We start from the raw sequence: 22,846 nt of genomic DNA on the forward strand, positions 1-22,846 counted from the left end.
CTCCGTTTTAACTCGCGCCAAATTTCGTTTGAGGAGAACGTTCTCCTCGGTTTAATTCTCAACCGATTCTCATCAAATTTTGTGACCAGATTCTAGGATAAAATAGTTTTTTTTTTAATGTGATTATTTCAAAATTGCGGAAACAAATATGTAGTCGTATCAATATTATAAGAGCATTTCTTTTCTTTTTCAGATATATTTACAGTGCTTGGCAAAAATGTAGAAATGTTGTATAGGCGGTATTTAGATATGTATGTAGGTTTTTACTCGAATATAAGTAGCCAAATTTCGTCAAATTGGCTAAGTGCTATCATGGCGCAGTTTGCAAACAGTTGCTTTGATGCATGGAGGTTCCAAGTTCGAACCCCAGTAAAGTGCGCTGCTAACTTTTTGTAAATTTTTACACTTATATTATTGTAGTATGTATTATTATTTGTGCAAAGCACGGGTTAAACGTATTCGTTTCATTTTTCCAATCTTTTATAAACTTTTTGTTAATTTAGTTTTTCTAAATAATTCTAAACGGCGTACCCATATATTTTTTATTCAGTTTTAAGCTATGCTCGCGAGGTCTACAGTTTATTAATTTCCTTGTTGTAAACGATGATCGGCTTAAACCGCGAAAATCGAAGTTTGTAAACTTCATGAGGTAGAACAAACTAAATTGACAGCGATTTTGATAACACAGACTATGCAAGTGTTCTTTTAATTACATAATCTAATAGAAGTTTGATGTTTAAAATAACACTAATAAAATATGCTTGGTATGACTCATGCAACTATCTCTGTCACTCGAATTACAACTTAATGTGAGTAAAAGAGCCCAAAATTTGCAATATTCGGTGTTCGCGGGTCGCGGGGCCTGCCTAGTCGAATTTTTGTTGACGGACAAACTCCGACAATGACTGCACTCATGACTACGACGGGAAGTATGAGGGTGGTCATGATTTGGTCATGGACTGGCCACGGTGTGACATGTGAGTTATCCTTGAAAAAAATGCTACCTAGGTGTTCGTATTTCCAATGCAAGGTCATGACCGCCATGACTGGTCAAAAGTCGATGTTTCGCTTCTAAACTGAACACAGTGCGCGTTTGCAAACTTGAATTGACAATACGGTGTGTTATATCTATAGGTTTGTATTTATTTTTAATTTAATACGAGTACTTATGTCCTCAATCGCTCCAGCGTCTCAAGGCCGCACAGCGACGTGCACACGCACACTCGGATTAAGTACTAATTGTAAGGTGCGTCTGTGTGCTTACGAAAACTACCATACAACTAGGTACATAGGCGTGAACGCTGAACGCCACAGTCATTCGTGCCGTCCTCTTCTTCTTTCTAATAGGAGCGACAGGGACAGCATGCACGGTTTGAAACTTCTAACAGTTCTAACCATGTTAATAAAAGAGGGACGGGCAATATATCTCGCCGCGAGATACTGTCGTGCCTATCATGGGCTAGCCCGGCTGTAAATATTTGTTTTTAGTGCAAATATTTCCTTTTTGTATTTTAAAATACTACAAAATAAATCGTGTTACTGCCGTTTGTACGAGAATGTAAATTTTTAACATGAAATAAATGTTTAATAAATAAATAAATATTATAGGGACATTCTTACACAAATTGACTAACGATACAAATGTGTAATATACAATTAATACTTAAATACACAGAAAATATCCATAACTCAAGAACAAATATCTGTCTCATTATATAAATAAATAACACTTTATTTTCAATATAAAAAAATCGATCGAGTAGGTAATTCAAGGTAACTTTTTTTGTAACGTTGTGGACCTGCTACTTACGGGTTAAACACCCTGACCATGGAAACCGGCATACCCTTATTATTTTCCCTCCTCTTTTTTATTTCTGAGACTTGGTGCGCGACTGACACTATCAATAGCTGGCGCGCTCGAGTAACATTTTTAATAACTAATCCGTTTTGTATATATATTTTCTTAGGTACAGTCAGCAGCAGAAGTTGCTAAGCGGGCGAGGCGTTCATAATTACCTTGACGCGCTCTTATTCACTTAACAATAAAGTCGCGTCAAGATTATTTTGAACACCTCGCCCGCTTAGCAACTATTGCTGCTGACTGTACATGATAGGACAAGTACGGCTACCATTAATTGACATTTGACTTTTACGCCACCGACTGCGTGAACTCGATCGCACCAATACATCAATGCGAGTGCGAGCGAGATAGACTGCGATCGACTTCATGCAGTCGCTAGCGTACCTAAACGTCAAATGCCAACTCATGATAGCCGTAGCGAATAAGCTACAAAACTTTTAGTAGTTAAATAAAAAAATGAATAAATCGGAAATACAATTAGTTTATTTATTAATTTAAAAGCATGGCAAAAAAAACGTTACACACATTTTTTATTGCAATATTACGAAATAGAATGTAAAACACGCAAAGCAACGTACATATATGGGGCATTATCTATGAAAAGGGACCTTATTGTCGATGGCGATTACGCCGCACAGCGTCGCGCGGCATTGTATTTATATCAGAGCATCGTTAATAACGGCGTAAGCGCCATCGACAATAAGGTCCCTTTTCATAGATAACGTCACATATGCTACTTAGGACGGTGCGCTTTTTTAGTATGGGATTGGCGGATTGGGTATCTGCATGTACTATGTAAGTACTAGTATTTTATGGGGCATTATCTATGAAAAGGGACCTTATTGTCGATGGCGCTTACGACGCACGGCGTGGCGCGGCATTGTATTTATACCGGAGCATCGTTGATAACGATGTAGGCGCCATCGACAATAAGGTCCCTTTTCATGGATAACGTCACATATGATCTGTGATCCTTACAAAATACCTACTCCTTCCTTTCCTATATACATGGTCTTTTTAGGGTTCCGTACCCAAAGGGTAAAAACGGGACCCTATTACTAAGACTCCGCTGTCCGTCCGTCCGTCCGTCTGTCTGTCACCAGGCTATATCTCACGAACCGTGATAGCTAGACAGTTGAAATTTTCACAGATGATGTATTTCTGTTGCCGCTATAACAACAAATACTAAAAATAGAATAAAATAAAGATTTAAGTGGGGCTCCCATACAACAAACGTGATTTTTGACCGAAGTTAAGCAACGTCGGGCGGGGTCAGTACTTGGATGGGTGACCGTTTTTTTGCTTGTTTTGGCTCGACTCGATATTTGTTTATGGTGCGGAACCCTCCGTGCGCGAGTCCGACTCGCACTTGGCCGGTTTTTTATTTCATAATAAATCTAAGAAAATACCGCGTAGTATTATATCTATATCTCTAGGTACTAATATGGGGCATTATCTATGAAAAGGGACCTTATTGTCGATGGCGCTTACGCCGCACGGCGTCGCGTGGCCTTTTATTTATATCTGAACATCGTCAATAATGGCGTAAGCGCCATCGACAATAAGATCCATTTTCATAGATAACGTCACATATATATTTAGATTTTAATATGCGCATATTTTTTCAAGTTATTACTTTCGATTTTATTTAACGGACGTTAAAAATAGATTGTTTCGTCGGCGCGACCTTGGGCTTTGGGCCTCTCAAGGCCATGTGGACGGCACGCGGCAATGCAACGCTTAGCTCCAAGAATTATTTTATTAAAACAGATCATACCGCAATGCCGTGTTCTTTCTGCCCTAATGTGAAGCATAGGTACCTACTAGATACCTTCAAACCAGCATAAGAGTCCTCTTTGATTATGCATTATTATTGTGTATCTCAAAGTCACAGTTATGCTGGTTTACCCGAACGCTTGTCGTGCTGATTTGCCGAAGCAAGGTAAGCGATAAGAATACGACCTGTGATTTGTAACGAAACTTTGACGCCTTCGCCTATACTAAAGTAGGTACCCATTCAAACTTCTATTTACAATACAAAAAAATTAACAAAAAAATTAAAAAGTCAAATTGATTTCATAATCGTAAATTATGATATGTAAATAAATTTCAATTTTGTCGCCGATGGCTGAGACGCCATCTAGTAATGATTGACCTTAAAAATGAATGTGATGTGTAGGTTTAGTCCGTGAAAGCTACAACAGATGTCGCGCGAGAGGTGTTTTGACGCCATTTCAACGCATGTTTGTCGTAAGAGTTTTATTAGCTCCGAGGGGCTCCGTGCGCCATCTAGTTTGTTACTGTGAACTAAAAAATTGCCTACAAGTATTTGCTACTTAGGACGGTGCGCGTTTTTAGTATGGGATTGGGTATCTGTACTAGTATTATATGATCTGTGGTAAGTATTAAGTACTAACATGTATGGACCGTTATGAAGAAGTCTGCAATAAACAAATTTTATATTATTTTTATAACATGAGAAATGTCTTTAGATAATGTAGTTATGTATTTTTTTTGGGTTCCAGCACAAACTTCATCAGCTGCTGCATCTACCAGTACTAGCCAAGCTTGTCTGCAATATGGACTATTAGGCATTCAACCGGATAAAGGTAAGCATATTATTATGAGGATGTTACTTGTTGAATTATTTCTAATAACAATAATTTATTTTAGTTCCTTATTAAGATAGTAGGTATTAAGTACCGTATGTATGGACCGTTATGAAGAAGTCTGAAATAAACAAATTTTATTTTATTTTTATATCATGTGAAATGCCTTTAGATAATGTATTTATGTATTTTTTTTTTGGTTCCAGCACAAACTTCATCAGCTGCTGCATCTACCAGTACTAGCCAAGCTTGTCTGCAATCTGGACTATTAGGCATTCAACCGGATAAAGGTAAGCATATTATTATGAGGATGTTACTTGTTGAATAATTTCTAATAACAATAATTTATTTTAGTTCCTTATTAAGATAGTAAGTATTAAGTACTAACATGTATGGACCGTTATGAAGAAGTCTGCAATAAACAAATTTTATTTTATTTTTATAACATGTGAAATGTCTTTAGATAATGTAGTTATGTATTTTTTTGGGTTCCAGCACAAACTTCATCAGATGCTGCATCTACCAGTACTAGCCAAGCTTGTCTGCAATCTGGATTATTAGGCATTCAACCGGATAAAGGTAAGCGTATTATATATTAAGTAACATCCTCATTTACTTGTTGAATTATTTGTTTATTATTTCCTATTGAGTACATATGCGAATTGTCTGCGAACTGGCAAGAAAATTAGGTAGTCATATTTAGGTTTGGTTGCACCAAAGATTCTGTCATCATTAAAACGTTCGCAAAGTTTTATAGTAAGCATGGAAAGTTTCATAGTTTTCTTACTATAAAACTGAGTGACGTAGATTAAAATAGAGTACATAGCTGATTTCCTCGACTGGGCATTTTTAAGTAAAGGTGTGATGGAGTTTTGGAGAGATCTTTTTAGGGTTCCGTAGCCAAATGGCAAAAAACGGAACCCTTATGGATTCGTCATGTCTGTCCGTCTGGCTGTCCGTCTGTCTGTTCGTCTGTCTGTCCGTCTGTCTGTCCGTGTATGTGACAGCTACTTTTTCCCGAAACTATAAGAACTATACTGTTGAAACTTGGTAAGTAGATGTATTATGTGAACCGCATTAAGATTTTTACACAAAAATAGAAAAAAAACGATAAATTTTGGAGGTCCCCCATACTTATTTTCATCAAACCCATACGTGTGGGGTATCTATGGATAGGTCTTCAAAAATGATATTGAGGTTTCTAATGTAATGCGAATGCGCGAGAGACACTTCCAAAGTGGTCCCCCCCTGTAACTTCTAAAATAAAGAGAATGATAAAACTAAAACAAATATATGATGTACATTACCATGCAAACTTCCACCGAAAATTGGTTTGAACGAGATCTAGTAAGTAGTTTTTTGTTTAATCGTCATAGATCGTGAACCGCTATTTTATTATGTTACTTGCTGTTACGGAACCCTTCATGCGCGAGTCCGGCTCGCACTTGGCCGCTTTTTAGGGTTCCGTACCCAAAGGGTAAAACGGGATCCTATATTACTAAGACTTCGCTGTCCGTCCGTCCGTCCGTCCGTCCGTCTGTCACCGGGCTGTATCTCACGAACCGTGATAGCTAGACAGTTGAAATTTTCACAGATGGTGTATTTCTGTTGCCGCTATAACAACAAATACTAAAAACAGAATAAAATAAAGATTTAAGTGGGGCTCCCATACAACAAACGTGATTTTTGACCGAAGTAAAGCAGCGTCGGGCGGGGTCAGTACTTGGATGGGTGACCGTTTTTTTTTGCCGTTTTTTTGCATTATGGTACGGAACCCTTCGTGCGCGAATCCGACTCGCACTTGCCCGGTTTTTTAGTTACTTGGTATTGTATTGTACCCTTTTTAGGATTCCGTAGTCAACTAGGAACATCTCCTCTACAAGTTAAGTGGAAGTGAATTTTTTTGTACTTTGTTAATACCAGTGAAAATGGTAATTATATGCTAGTTTTGTTTTAAAAGTATTTTCACACAGATCTCAAGATCACGTTGCTATTCGAAACCTATATTCCGATTTGTGAACATTTTTAGGGTTCCGTAGCCAAAATGGCAAAAAAGAAACCCTCATAGTTTCGTCATGGCCGTCTGTTCGTCCGTATGTCACAGTCATTTTACTCCAAAACTATAAGATTATGGGTATTTTAATAAAATTTGGAACATGTGTTTTTATATGACATAGGAGGCAAACGAGCACACGAGTCACCGTGATGGTAAGAGATTACCGTTGTCCATGGATACCCGCAACACCATAGGGGTTGTAATTTCATTGCAGGCCTCTTTTATTGAAAGTTTGAAGGTTGTAACGGTCCGAAAATACCACACGCGACAGTTCATTCCACAGTTTGTCTGTGCGAGGCAGGACGTGTCTGGAGAAACTCATAGTTGATGGTCTTCGCATGCTCTGACTGCTTTGTAATAGTTTACTTGAGGACTCTTTACTAGGTACCTACTACTCCTACTAGATAAGTGAGATTTGCTCTCACGCGGACGCCGATATGCATGTCTTCAAGCAGGTTATTAGTATCAGCTATAAGTAGGTCAAATAGATCGGTATAAGGGCCCCCCCACATCTGGCGTCTTTCGAGCGTCGGCTTCTACAATTCTATGGCCGCTGCTCGATGCAACGTCGACGCAGCGTCGACGCAACTGCGCAGCGACGTCATTTTCCATAGCGCTGACCAGACGCCGACAGACGCCGACGCTCGAAGGACGCTAGATGTGGGGGGGGCCTAAAACAGATAAGAATAAGTTCAAAGTAATGTACATACCTACATATTTACACTTGGTTTACCGCCTCCGCCTACTAGGACTGACAAATAAAAATAAGTGATGGTACTAACTAATGTATTATGTACCTACCTACCTATGATTGTAATTTCTTTTTGAAACTTATTTTAACGTGTGAAATTTCTTTAGATAATTTAATGTAGGTATGTATTTTTTTGGGTTCCAGCACAAACTTCATCAGCTGCTGCATCTACCAGTACTAGCCAAGCTTGTCTGCAATCTGGACTATTAGGCATTCAACCGGATAAAGGTACCTTTTTTAACCGACTTTCAAATCTCAAAAGGAGGAGGTTATCAATTCGGTTGTGTTTTTTAGGGTTCCGTAGTCAAATGGCAAAAAAACGGAACCCTTATAGATTCGTCAGGGGTCATCCATTAATTACGTCACACCAATTTCTATGTTTTTTGACTCCCCCCCCCCTTGTCACACTTGGTCACATTTGGCAAACCCCTCCACCCCTAGTGTGACGTCACATTTTTTCTACGAAATCGCCAAATAGAATTAAGTAAGTACCTAAGTATTATTTTAATATACTAACTTGGTCAAGCAGATCTTGTCAGTAGAAAAAGGCGGCAAATTTGAAAAATGTAGGCGCGAAGGGATATCGTCCCATAGAAAATTTGAATTTCGCGCCTTTTTCTACTGACAAGATCTGCTTGACCAAGTATATTTTAAACTTTCGCGTTTTGAATACATATTAACTCACATTATAGACGGGTCTAACGCGAATTATATTCAATTACCTTTATTTACCGACGTTTCGACACAGGTCCACCACACACAGGACCAGTGAAACCTGTGTCGAAACGTCGGTAAATAAAGGTAATTGAATATAATTCGCGTTAGACCCGTCTATAATGTGAGTTAACAAGTATATTTTATCAAAATATTTCTGACGATATAAATATTAGTAATTTTATAACCCAAAACTGCTTAGGAAAGAAAATTAAACGATTAAAAACTATTTTCGTTTTAAAAACTTGTTATTTAAATATACAGCGAACTAAATAATTTACATCAATTTTCGGTTACTGATGAAGTTAAAGTGACGTCACAAAGTTTGTCTCCCCCCCTCCCCCATGTCACAATATGTCACATTTTCTTGACCCCCTCCCTCCCCCTAAACGTGTGACGTAATTAATGGATGACCCCTCATGTCTGTCTGTCTGTCTGTCCGTCCGTATGTCACAGCCACTTTTTTCCGAAAGTATAAGCACTATACTGTTGAAACTTGGTGAGTAGATGTATTCTGTGAACCGCATTAAGATTTTCATACAAAAATAGAAAAAAGACATTAAATTTTTAGGGTTCCCCATACATAGAACTGAAACCCAAAATTTTTTTTTTCATCAAACCCATACGACCATGTGGGGTATCTATGGATAGGTCTTCAAAAATGATTGAGGTTTCTAATATCATTTTCTTCTAAACTCTAAATAGTTTGCGCGAGAGACACTTCCAAAGTGGTAAAATGTGTGTGTCCCCCCCTGTAACTTCTAAAATAAAGAGAATGATAAACCTAAAAAAAATGTATGATGTACATTACCATGCAAATTTCCATCGAAAATTGGTTTGAACAAGATTTGGTAAGTAGTTTTTTTTAATACGTCATAACATAAACCGTAAACCCCAATTTTATTATGTTACTTGCTGTCACGGAACTCTTCATGGGCGAGCCAGCAAAAACCAATCCCGGAAGCCAACTGGACGACGGTGGACCACAAAAAACAAAATTTCTTGCTTGGCGATTCTGAAAAGATCTGCCAAAACATATAGATATTTGAGGCATATTATTCCTCTACCGAGCGTCAAAACGTTGCAAAACGTCTTAAAAAAAATACCTATGGAACCAGGGCTCAACAAATCGGTTTTAGATCATTTAGTAATGGCAGGCCAACATAAAAACGAAAAAGAAAAAGTTTGTGCCTTATTATTTGATGAAATCGCGTTAAAACCAAGGCTCCTATATAATTCATCTACCGGAAATGTAGAAGGTTTCCGAGATTTTGGATCTACTGAAAGATCAAGTGATATTGCTGACCATGCTTTGGTATTTATGCTCCAAGGAATATACCGAAAATTCAAGCAACCTATAGCATTTTACTTTGTGAAAGGAACTATTTCCACTGAAAAATTGTCGGTACTGATAAAAGAGATAATAACTGCCGTAAATGCTACTGGGCACAAGGTACTGGCTACGGTCTGTGATCAAGGACCTACAAATATGGGCGCCATAAAATTGTTGAAAAAATTTTCCGTACCTTCAAGCGTGTTACAAAACTCATTCTTTTTAGATGGGGAGGAAATATTTACTCTATATGATATACCACATCTGTTTAAATCGCTGCGAAACAATTTTCTGAACAATGGAGTTTTGTCTTGGAATGGAAAAAAGGCAAAGTGGTCTCACCTCAGGTTGGTCGAGGAAAAAAATAGAAACTTCCTATATTTATCAAAGGTCAGTCCTGTGCATGTCTTCCCGAAATACAGGGCAAAAATGAGAGTTAAATATGCTGCCCAAATGTTGAGCAACACAGTAGCCGCTGTCCTAAAACTGCTGTCCCAAGCTGAAAGGGATGAAAGACAAGCTGCTGAGCTGTTAGAAACCGCTGAAGTGGTACAGGAACTTGACCGGTTGTTTGACTTTACCAATGGACCATCATCCGCAGAAGACATAAAAAAAGGTTTGCGACAAAATGTTTCGCAAAAAACGACTCATTTGGAAGAGTGGGCGGCACTTGAAGGAAAGTTAAAAACAGCCAAATTTCTTAATACATTTGGAACTGTCGCCACAAACGTTAAGTGTATCCAAGGTTACTTGATGTCATTACAATCTCTAAGAGGGATTTGGCTGAAAACCAGAGCAATGGGATTCAAATACTTAAACTTACGCCAGTTAAACCAAGATTCTCTGGAGAACTTATTTGGCGTAATACGACAACAGAGTCCAACAAATAGCAACCCTACTTGCACACATTTTATGGCAGCCCTGAAGACTGCAGTTGTCACTGGGCTGACGGCCCCCCATAGTGCAGGATCAAACTGTCAAAAAGATAGGAATATGCTGCTGACAGACTTTCACAATTTGGTGTTTGGATCTCATGAGTCGAAACCTTCCTCGAGTGAGAATCCTCAATCGACTGAAAATCCACAAGCCTCCATTGATGCTGAGAATGGTGATGATTTAAGCGACGAGGAAATCCCCGTGTTAAGTCTACCGGAAGGGCCGGAAACTAACGAAATCGAAGAGGAATTAGTATCTATAGAGAACCAATCAGTTGTATACGTCAGCGGTTATTTAGCGTCACGAATTACCAAAGTGCACGAATGCGACCAATGCCGCAACACTTTGACTGTCACCCCAGATCTAGACGACATAAAAAATGATGACACGTACAGTTATATACGTCTAAGAGAGTGGTGGGGCGAAAAACAATCCCTAACATACCCCTCAAAGAATTTATGTTGTCTAGTAAAACGTGCTACGGAAATAATGGAAACCGATATTTGCACAAGTCTCCATAGAATAGACGTATTTGTTTATGCTGTGACTTTATTCAATACCGGATGTGACACCACATGGTTCGATTGCGCGTTACACAAGACCTTTGTTTTCGACAACATCTTCTCCACTATGGCCCACCTATTTATACGACGCCAATGTCAACGACTTAATCAAAGTTTGGCATCCCGAGAAGAAGCGTTATCGGATGCTATTAAAATGGCACAACAGCAAGGCAAAGCCAAATAGCCACGCATACATAAGGCTTTCCAGGTACCCATAAAAACTGAAAAAAAAAGAGTAACAGGTTAATTTTATCTTTAAATCATGACATCTATATTCAGGTTATAATGTTAATATAATTTTTAAAGGATATTCTGTTTTCAGTTGCTGCGGTAAGCGCGGCAAGACGGGCCATAAGTCTGCGGAGCTTCAATCGAGCGGAGGCGTCCAGAGATGCGACCGCGGCGGCTACCTGCCCTCGGCTTCAGGCCTGGGACACTAAAAGAATTGATTTGTAGGGAGACACGAAGCAACGTAGAGTTTGGGGAAATGAGCCGAAGCAGCAAGTACCCAATACGGCTCCCGCGATTCGGTATGTACGGCGCGAGCCAGCAAAGACCATGAGGAGGTGGAGGGAAATGTCCCCAACTACTATATTTATAGCGAACTCAAGAAGGAAACTCAGCCTCCATTGCGGATCATCCGTGGTCCACAAAGGAGCCGGTCACAAGCCCGGGTAAATGAGGAGTGCACATGGTCGTGTTGTCGTCGTTGAGGGGAAACTCAACATGGCAACACGCCCTAAAGCTATCAATAATTTATTTTAAAAAGGACAAAAAATTTACTTTAAGACAAAAAAAAGAATTACTTACTCAAATCGGACTACGGATGTCGGAGTAATCGGTGAACGTACCTACATAGAAAAAAAATAGCCACAACCGAATACAGAACCTCCTCCTTCTATGAAATTGAAGTTGGTTAAAATAGTTCTTTACCTATAGATGACAGGAAAACCTGAAATGTGCAGTCAAGCATGAGTCGGACGTAATGTACGGAACCCTTGTCCGACTCGCACTTGACCGGTTTTTAAGCTTCCAAATAAAAAAAAATCGCAGCTGAACAAAATGGGTTTTCAAAGTAACATTTTACTCCTAGGGATAAAGTAATCGTATGAAATCCCATTTTATTCCGATGCTCTAACATTTTAAATCCTGCATATAAATTAATAGACCATACACGGTGTAACATGAGTAAACCGAATAATTTTAACAGCGTATTCCTGATCATATTTAGAAACAAAAATGTCCTATAAACTTTTTTTTAAAAACGCCTAGATTCAGAGATAATATTAATTTCAAAATAAACAAGTTTTTGTTGTTACATAATGTAAAAGGCCTTTTTGATGGTGATGTTGCTGCTATGGGACGTAGTCTAAATATCGTCGGTATACTTCTAAAACATGATAACTACCTGAAACATAGTTTCGAGAAATCGCGAGTTGAAAGTTTGGTCCTCAAATAAGGGAATTTAGAAACCCGTTTTGACTAATTTACTTTCACACTTAAAATTTTTGGATATTAAAATTGTCTATTAATTGATAAAAGTGATATTTTTAAACCGAAAAATATAAAATATTGGCCGACAAAAACATGGCATGTGTTAGTTATCATGTTTTACCTGTATAAAAAATGAACTGATTTTGGTGTATTTGTTTATAATCATATAAAAATAATTATATATAATTTAAAAAAAAGACAGTGATAAAAAATACTAGTTCACACGATATTATAAGCAAATTCTAAACACTAACGTAGAAATAAAAAGTAATAAATTACATGCAACGTGTAATTATTTACATGTAAACAGTTATAAGTGATTCTAATATTACTTTTCTCTCCTTTATTGAAGAATCATATGACAATACACTCCTTATTAACTAAATTACTTCAAAAAATTATGATACTGATATTGTTAGCGTTTACCGAGCATACTTAAATCAGTCTTAAGTGAATTTAATATTATTTAGTTGTATAATAGATCGTGTATTGAAATAAATGCCTATAGGTAAATAATAATGAATAATGTTATGATATTTTACCAGTTACTCTAACTAGGTTCTAATTAATAACTACACTAATAACGGTAATTATAACTACATTCAGACAAAACATGTTAACGTTACTTTATATATTTTGCATGACCAGTTTTACGAGATATGTTGTTTTAAATACCCTTATTATTTTTTACGTGTACACTATATTTAATTTCCTGTCTGTTAGTACTTTTTTACACTCTATAACTTTGTAAATAATAAACATAAAAAAAAAATCACATATATATTTAAAACAATAAAATGTGAACAAAACTATATAAACAACTCATTTTTGACCATTTTGTCAGTTATCATGTTTTGGAAGTACACCGACGATATCTTTATTGATAGATGTCAAAAAGTGACAAGTAACACTTTGCAAAAAGAAGGTTTTACGAAAAAAAACATGTAAAAATCAATTTAAGTAACAAATTTACCAATAAGATTTATTATTTATGTACAAATACATTCAAAAATTTTAAAAAACAAACCAAAAAAAATTTTTTTTGGCGAAATTGACCTAAACTCGTGTTACATTCTTTCCTTCTTTTGACCTCAGAAATGCGTGGTTAAAATTATTCGGTTTCCTCATGTTACACCGTGTATATAAGGAAACCATTCGTTCAACCAGACAAATATAGTTGGTAATAGTAGATTGTACAACAAGGGCATAAAAGTGACATAAAATTATAAAAATGAAAGGGCATAAAATTGTAAAAATGGACATTTATAGCCCTTGTTGTACACTCTGCTTTTCACTACGATTGCGAGGAAAATAAATTATATTTTTCACGGCAATTTACACCATGAAATTGTCGTAAAGCGAAAGAACATAATACATATCCAATTCCCGCCAACTAACTTTTTTTTTATTTTCAACATGTGATCAGAGTTTCTGACGCTTGGTTTTCTGCCAAGTCAAACATTTCGGAGCATTTTTGAACGATAATCGATTCCTATTTTATGTGATTTACTAAATTTAATGACGGAAAATACGGATTTCAAATAAATTGTAGCAAAAATAAAATAATATAACAAGTTTTGTCATCTACACAATTTTATTGCTCAGTAAAATTGTGCAATAAGTTTTAACTGTTTGGCTGTTGAGACCGATTAGAAGAAAATCACCTATCAATCAAAGAAAAGACCTTAGTCTTAGAAGAAAATTTTACTTTTATGCTCTTAACTGCAAAACGTAATTCAAGACCAAAACAAAAAAAGTAAGAAATGTTGTCACTTTTTTACTAGCGCGTCTTGTTGCAGCCCTTGTCTCCTGATTTTAAACTGAAGTATTGGCTGCTGAAGTTTTTCTCTTGGTGTGCCTTGATGGGGATCGTATACCACGTCGGACACACAAATACTTCCGAAGCCACATTCGTTCGGTTCCGAGTTACCTCAAGATCGATGGACGTTAAGGCCAGTTATCTTTTACCTACTCACATACTACTTATTTATTTTATTATAGTAATAGTAAAGTAGTATAGTAAAGGCAACCATCATGGGACATTTAATGCAGGCCACACACGTAACGATAAATCGTAGCGATAAAACTGTGCAGTCCGATTTGCGCAGTTTTATCTGCCGTGTGTATGACAAATCGTTGTCGATTATCGTTGATCGGTGGCAGTTGCAAATTAAAGGCTTGCTACACGGTCGCCGACAAGCCTTCTAACCGTCTGACCTTGGTATGTCCTTAGTCAGTTTTGGTCAAATTTTGTTGGTAACAACTCTCTACACGGTCCGGGACCGGCCAAGGCCACGCGGTCTGGGGGCTTGTCGGCGACCGTGTAGCAAGGGCTTTATATCAGAAAAATCGTTGTCGATGCGTTTGCACAGTTTTATCGTTGCGTATGGATGGCGATCGTTCATTTCGGCAGTACTTCACGTCGCTCGCTTGTGTGCGCACGTTCGTTCCTCAAGTAAATAATGAAAATATAATTTTGAGTATTTGTGATATTTCCCTGATACATGTAAAAGTTCTACCGCTTAGCGTGTTAAAAGATGAATGTCCTATCAGTCTTTCCTGATTCAGGCGTGTTGTATCAAAGATACTGCAATTAGTTTCCACATACTTAACAAATTAAAACTAGGTTTTTTCTCCAGTCATCGACACCAAAGCTCCAGTAATGGAACCCCGGTAATGGACGTGAATCCAGTAATAGGCCCCCTAGAATGGACATACCCTATCAGTATAAGATATTGGAATAGGGAATAAGTATTTGGCAAAAAACTAGTTATTAGTTATTTTTGGTATAAGCTTTTATGTAAGAATGTATTTGTCTTTCCACAGCCGACTAATACTCATCGAGACAATTCTAACAAGCCCAAACACAATTAGGTGGCGTTTATCACAGAGTTCACATGGCCACCTCCTGTCTCCATCATGAGATCAGGTCAATGTTATCATAATATTGCATTGTCATCCGATTTGCATACGTATCCAAAATTTCAACTCAATCGGAAATCCGAAAGTGGCTCAAATTAGTTAATCGGCTCCAATGCTACCTATTTTGGATTTTTCCGCGGATGTACCTGGTACCTCATGAAGTTTACCATCGCCGGAAAGCTAATTGCTGACTGTAATTCACCCTCCTAAAGTTTTGGACTCATCTAGATCAAAGTTTTGGTTTACTACTGTCACTACTGACTACCAAAGAGTTCATATAGGTATCCACTTCTTATCATCAGTTCAGCTTGATATATGGTACCTACCAAATTAATGAAATTGATTTAGGTAGTTTAACAAAAATACCCAAGACTGAACTAAAGGTAGGCTGAAATCAACTTATAAAAAAATTATTATATTTTTAGTCCGTATCGCGTTACATTCCATGCTTGATACGTTCACGACAGCACGGTCATAGTATGATACTGCATGGATGGGTAGAGCCTTTACGTATTTTTAGTCACTCGCGCGACGGGTTTCCGAAAGCTCCATCATCATCATATCAGCTGAAAAACGTTCACTGATGGACAAAGGCCTCCCTCAACGATCTCCACAGCGGCCGGGCACACGCCGACCCCATGCAACTCCATCTTGTAGAGGACCTTCCCACGCTGCGTCTTCCGGTCCGTGGTTCCTAGAGCATATACTTGTAGGTCTCCATTTTTAAGTAGGTAGGTACTAATAACAGAGGCAAGCAGAGGTCACGTTCACGATGGCCCAGCGCCGCGTCCTTAATGCACGCGCTGCGTAGGTAGTACGCGACACGGCGCGTAGGTACCTACTACGCTCGTATAATAATACCTCTATAATTATGCGGATTATTTAATTTCAGCTTCAATACCAGCGAAACGCAGGGGCCTTGCTGACGAACTACCTGTTGGATCTAGGGATACTCTAGTTCTTGCTTCTGATAATCGAAAAACGAAGAAAAGGCTGGTAAGTCAATACGGTTTTGTTACTCATATTAAAAAACCGGGCAAGTGCGAGTCGGACTCGCGCACGAAGGGTAAAAAGCAAAAAAAAACGGTCACCCATCCAAGTACTGACCACGCGACGTCCGACGTTGCTTAACTTTGTTGTCCCATACAACTTAATCTTTAATTTTATTGCCCCATTTAAATCTTTATTTTATTCTGTTTTTAATATTTGTTGTTATAGCGGCAACAGAAATACATCATCTGTGAAAATTTCAACTGTCTAGCTATCACGGTTCGTGAGATACAGCCTGGTGACAGACAGACGGACGGACGGACAGCGAAGTCTTAGTAATATAGGGTGCCGTTTTACCCTTTGGGTACGGAACCCTAGGGTCCCGTTTTACCCTTTGGGTACGGAACCCTAGGGTCCCGTTTTACCCTTTGGGTACGGAACCCTAAAAATAAGTTTATCTCTCAGTAGTTTGAAGCATTAATTCCAAAGTTCATATTTATGCACAGCATATTATTATCTCATCTTCGGTTTAAAGGATGTATACGGCGGAATGGTACCAAATAATACTTTTTAATATTAGCCTGCATAATACATACCATTGCTTAAAACAAACCTAATTTCATCCACTTGGTAAAAGGTTCTCATACATCTTTTAATTTTTCCGCGGATGTAGTATTATGTTTGCATTGTACGAATAATGCATTTACGAGACCAAAGATTTCTACGGAGTTTCTTTAAAATTAATTTGGACTTGTTACAGATTACACTACAACGAAGAATGAATTGCTGAAGAAGCTCCAGAAAGTGTAATCGACTTTACTTTATTCAGCTTTTTGCCATCTTAAAACCATAGCTAGGAGTACAGAGGGAAGTAGGATATAAATAGTAAGCCTAATTCATAACTGCCATAACGAAAACTACTTAGAACACAGTTATAGGATTATTTGTATCTTGTTGAAAATGAACATATTTTACATGTCAAGATATTAGGTACATTTTATTCACAAAAAGATTGTCACATAGGTATATTTATATATTTATTTAAAAAACACAAGACAATAACAGTGACATAATCTAAACTAAAACAATGAGCATTAAAGTAATAAGTCCTCGCTGTATCACAATACTTATTCATGGCACGTATTTAACCGGTCAACTAATTAATTGAATTTGAGTAGTTTAAAAAAATAGAAATGGGTACTAAAATTAATAGATTGGCAACAAAAACTGAGCCTTAAAATATATCAATATGAGACAACATTTAATGCCGTTGCAGCTTTTGTTTATTTTTAAGCAGGTACCAAATATTTATTTGGCAACTGAATTATTATATTGGAGACCATTTATGAAGCACATTTTAAAAAGAAAACGGCTATCTATTAATTAAAAAATTAAGTTCTTTTAAAATATTTTGTCTGGTCACTACACGATCCTGTTTTCTTTTCAAAATGTGCTTCATAAATAGTCTCCAATATAATAATTCAGTTGCAAATAAATATTTGGTACCTGCCTAAAAATAAACAAAAGCTGTAATGGTATTAAAATGTTGTCTCATATTATATATTTTAAGGCTCCGTTTTTGTTGCCTAACTATTAATTTTAGTACCCATTTCTATTGTTTTAAACGTAGGTCAGGAAATGAATGCTCAAAAAACGTTGTAGAGGGAAATGCTAGGAACACAATTTTTGACTCCGTAACTTTGTTTGGACTAGTTAGGAGGTGAACATATCAAAAGTCCCCGGCTGTAGCCCCAGTGCTGGGGGGTAGAGGGGGGTAAGAAGGTCGGATTTTTCGATTTTTCATTGATATCTTGGAATGTCTTGGAAACTTTGCGTCTTAGCGACATGAATACTAAGACAAACCGAAAGCTTGTAAAATTAGTTACAAGCTTTATCCAGTCAAGTTTTTCGATATCTTGAATAGTTTTTGAGATACCCGCTCTTGAAAGTTTATTCAGGGATTTTAATTTTATCTTGATATCTACATCAGTGAAGCTGTTAGGCCATGTTTGGTATCATTTTCGTATAAATCGGGGGTGCTGAATTTTATTTTTGTTGGGTGGTCCACCACCATTCCTAAGAAAAAACTTTCAAGAGCGGATATCTCAAAAACTATTCAAGATATCGAAAAACTTGACTGAATAAAACTTGTAACAAATTTTATCAGCTTTTGGTGTTTCTTAGTAGTCATTTCGCTAAGACGCAAAGTTTCCAAGATATAAGTGAAAAACCGAAAAATGAGACCTTTTTTGCCCCCTCTACCCCCCCAGCACCGCGGCTACGGCCGGGGACTTTTGATATGTTCACCTCCTAACTAGTCCAAACAAAGTTACGGAGTCAAAAATTGTGTTCCTAGCTTTTCCCTCTATAACTTCTTATTGCTTGCCCTACCTACCCAAATTCGATTAATTAGTTGACCAGTTAAATACGTGCCTTTTGTTTTATTCGTATTAACTTGGTGATTGTACTTATGTAGCCATTCTGTGTCAGGGGTTAATAAGGGTCACATCACACAGTCCACAGCAGATCCGGCTTAAAGTTACCTACCTAGGCATATATAATTTCGATTCTTAAGTGTGTTAGGTATATATAATTCGGTTAGTTCCTACTTCCCTCCTACAGTTATATTTTTGTTTACCTTATCCTATTTAAATATATTAAATTCTAAGATTGGGTAAAAAATCTTTAGACCAAAATATTTGATTTTGTAACGAGCACAGTGTATCCGTTTTTAAATTCTACCTGAATATATTTTGTACAGTTCAGTGTGTAAAAATATAGGTACAGCATAATTATTTGTACATTCAGTATTCAAATTGTGCAATAAGAACAAATATGTATATACCAAGTATCAACTTAAGAAATTAATAAACTTTGTTATAAACTCACTGGTGTTTTATTTTCTACGATAAAAAAAATGTATGAGTAGGAGAGGAGTAGGATTATCAAGCGGACGGTTTTTATCGGTTTAGGAAGTCACTATTATCGATTTTTCGCAGCACTACTTTCTGTCATGTCGGTTATTATCGTTTCGAGAACTCACTATTATTGATTTTTCGCAGCACTACTTTCCATAAACTAATTGTCATTTGGCTTAAAGGTCTCGTAACCAGGCCATAAAATCCCAGAAAAAAAACTTTTCATTATGTTGGTATGAATGGAACTCCGACGATAAACGTCAAACCAAACCGTTTGACAAGTACTGTCAAATAATTACGTACTATGGAGTTCCGTCTCTTAGAACGTAGTGATTATATGCTCTTTGGTTATTTTGAGATTCGATTTTGGAGTGCGGGAAGGGTAGTGACGTTTAAAATCTTTTCGGCCCAAATTTTTATATTTATTAATTCTAGGGGCGGATTTTATGCAAATATTATTTTATTTATTTATTTGTCCAATTATTATATATTTATTACATTTTGTTGGGTTCAGATTATTCTCATATGGCCGGCAGAGTGATGGGTTCTTCTAACCCATCACCCGGGCCGGCCATGGCGGCCATTAATCTTGCGTTGGAGTCAAACTCCCCGCGAAGTCCTCCGGCGGCAGACCGCGAAGCATCAATCTCTCCTGATATGGAAGAAGAATACGTAATGGCCAAATCGTCTTCCCTCAAAAGATCCGCGATTAATTTAAAAGATATCTCGTCTGACATTCCTAAAAAAACAAAAGTAGGTCAATCTTCGAAGATTCAAGCATCAGCATCACCCCCCATTGGTAGGCAGTGCTACACCCAATCGGACGTCGGTCCGTATGTGATTCACGTGCAAATGAAGTCGGATCTATCTCCCGATAATACACATGACGTTTCACTTCACCCCGTGAAATTTGGGCAATATTTGTGCTCTATTAATGTTAAAGGTTTGCTTGAGGGGGGAATCCGTAAGGTGGGCAGGAATCGGTTAAGCCTTGACTTTGTTAACGGTCTTTCTGCTAACAGGTTCGTAGAAATAGTTAATAAAGATAACTCTCGTTACCTTGCGTTTATCCCGACTTTCAACGTGGCAAGATTGTTTATCATTCGACATGTGCCCAAAGATCTGGCCATCGAAGAATTAGTGACGGGTATGAAAACGCCCGATGGATTTGGAAATATTATAAAGGCGAGGCGACTCAACGCTAAAAAGAAGGTGGGTGAAGGCCATGAATGGGTTTCCACGGAAACAGTAGTCGTAACAATCGATGGACAAAAAATTCCCCAGAGAGTGTACCTTTTCCACAACTCTTTTCTTACCGAAAAATATAATTTGCCGGTAATCCAATGCCGGCAATGCTGCAGATATGGTCATATTATGGCTCACTGCAGATCTCAGCCCCGCTGCTCAAAATGCAGCCAGCCACATTTAAGCTCCCAGTGTTCTTCATTTAATGATGCAGTTTGCCTTTTCTGCTCTGGTGCCCATTCAGCTGACGATAAAAAATGCCCAGAATACAACCGTCAACATAAAATCAAAGCTGCTATGTCGGAGGAGGCCATATCATTCAGTGAAGCCTCTCATCTCTTCCCCTCATCAAAACGATCCTACGCTGAAATTGCTGAATCTGCTACTCCATCATCCTACAAGAAAACCGTTACTATCACCAGGAAACCCAGAGCTCCTCTTCAACCGGGATATGACAAGGTAGCCCATCAAGCATTAATAAATAGTTACAGAATCCCTGATCCTGTAAATGGTTGCGCTCTCCGCGAAAAGCCGAACGCAGACCTAGAGAATCACTCTGACAGTGCCAGCTCTTTCTCTCCTCCGACTATCCGTCAACCCCAAAATTCTTTCCGCGGGAAAGCTCAACTAGATGACAAAATCCTTGATTCACTTTTAACTACCTTGCTGATGCTCCTTAGTTTAGACAATTTACCGTACCACGCTGCTCCCAAAATAGAATCCCTGTGTGTATTGCTTAACAAAAGACTTCAAGATGTGTACGGCAGTGCAATGGAATTCGCGTAGTATTTTAAATAATTATAATAATAATACAATTCTTTCAAATTAAAAAAAAAATATTTATCGTAAACCTTGGTTTTATAAACATAGGTTCAAAAAAAAAAGTAACAAGTGTTCTGATTCGCCTTAGGCTGGGTCATGTGTGCTCTCCGGAGTTTCTATTTAGGATTAATGTAAAAGGTAGCCCAGAATGCCAATGTGGGTATGGTGTAGGCACAATTGAACATATATTTTTCGAATGTCCGTTGAACCGTCTTTCCTTATACGATCTCTTGATAAGATTCAAAGTCTGCCTCCCCTGTAATGTCAAATCCCTTCTGGCTAGTTCTGAACCCAATGTATTAAAACTGTTGGCATATTTTATTGATAAAAATAATATAAGTCTATAAATATTTCGTATGTATGTACAGCTATATATGTTTATTGCTAATGTTATATTATTAAAACTATTTTTTTTAAGTGTATAATTCTCTAAATTCAAAATTCTGGGCTAAATCATATTAGGTGCACTCCTGAGTTTGTCCTTATATTATAACTAAACTTGACGTTGGCAAAGTGCCCTGGCAGCAAAAGCCATTCATACAAAAAAAAAAAAAAAAATATGTTATTTTGATAATGTGCTTGTTATTTACCAGCCCGATATAACGAACAATCTACATATTCATACATTAAATACCTACTCCTGTACTGGTATTTTGAAAAAGGTAGGTTATAATTTAATACGTGCTGGTTCATGTCTTCATTTTTTTAGTCAAATAATCGTCTACACGATTATTCCTACTGTTGCCTACCAATCTATTTATTACCTAAGTACTTTATACTAAATACCTACTAATTGCTTTCGCTTTAGCTTTGACTTTCAATAATTATATTTTAAAGTACTTACCTAAGATGTAGGTGTATACATATTACTTTACAGTACATATGGGGCTACTTTTCCGCACTAGTGCGTAAAATAGCACTTTACGTGCGTATGTCGAAACTTTAAAGTGCCATATGTACTGTAAAACGTTGTTCGATACACGTGCGAATAGGTAATTCGCAACTCGTGTCGATTTAAAACACTCCCTTCGGTCGTGTTTTAATTTATCGCCACTCGTTTCGAATTTCCTCTTTTTCGCACTTGTATCGAAAATAACTATATTGTGTTTATTAAAAGGTGCATTTTTAAATCACATGATGGCACATCAAGATAGTATTAAATAGTGATTTAGTGATGTAATGAGGTGACCAATGAAACAAATTACATTTCTTAGCTTACTGTTACTTGAGCTATATTGCATGCGCTAGGTATAGGTTTCTAAGTGTTTCCGACTGCTTGAAACTATCTTGCTAATGTTATGACCAAAGAGAATTGTTATGATTACATCAGAACAAAAATTTCTATTGTAGAAGTTTAGGGGGCGGAGGAGTTTCATAAGGTTCGTCATGGTTTGACAAGAGGGGGTCGGTGTAAAGTATTGCGCGACGCCACATAGGGTCATTGCGCTAGTTTCCGTCCATGCTCTAGTTTCGTAAATAAAATGGTTAATTTTTAATTTTCTTCTTGCGAAATGGGCGTTTTCTAAAATAAATATTGAAAACCCGATTCTCACAGATTCTGGTGTTTTTGGGTTCTTTCAACTCAGAATCACTAGCATATTCAAACCTGATGATAAAAAAACTGGTCCCAAA

The 22,846-nt window shown here is 37.4% G+C and overlaps 1 long non-coding RNA gene across 1 annotated transcript; it reads right to left on the minus strand.

The window, feature by feature from the left end:
• Positions 1-11,993: 11,993 nt before the first annotated feature.
• Positions 11,994-13,466, minus strand: LOC134647612 (uncharacterized). Its single transcript, XR_010096839.1, has 2 exons — positions 13,182-13,466; positions 11,994-12,192 (listed from the first exon to the last, which is right to left on the minus strand). It is a non-coding gene; the product is annotated as an uncharacterized LOC134647612 (long non-coding RNA).
• Positions 13,467-22,846: the final 9,380 nt, after the last annotated feature.

Source organism: Cydia amplana, chromosome 4 (assembly GCF_948474715.1).
Source record: "Cydia amplana chromosome 4, ilCydAmpl1.1, whole genome shotgun sequence".
In the NCBI taxonomy this organism is placed as follows: domain Eukaryota; kingdom Metazoa; phylum Arthropoda; class Insecta; order Lepidoptera; family Tortricidae; genus Cydia; species Cydia amplana.